We start from the raw sequence: 452 nt of genomic DNA on the forward strand, positions 1-452 counted from the left end.
GACACACAGGACAGACAGACGGACACACAGGACGGACAGACGGACGGACAGACGGACACACAGGATGGACGGACAGACGGACACACAGGATGGACGGACAGACAGACACACAGGACGGACACACAGGACAGACAGACAGACGGGATGGACAGACAGACGGACAGACGGACACACAGGACAGACAGACAGACAGGACAGACAGACAGACAGGATGGACAGACAGACGGACACACAGGACAGACAGACGGACACACAGGACGGACAGACGGACACACAGGACAGACAGCATGGACAGACAGACAGACAGCGATGGCTCCTCGGTCTCAGCGGGGAAATCCGGCCCCAGCTCCCTCACTTGGGAAGGACCCGCTGCCGGGTCTGGGTTTTCCTGGGGGAATCACTCGGGATATTAAAGACGATTTAAATTCTGGGAACTGCAGCCACCGTTTGGG

Source organism: Parus major, chromosome 2 (genome assembly GCF_001522545.3).
Source record: "Parus major isolate Abel chromosome 2, Parus_major1.1, whole genome shotgun sequence".
Classification (NCBI taxonomy): Eukaryota; Metazoa; Chordata; class Aves; order Passeriformes; family Paridae; genus Parus; species Parus major.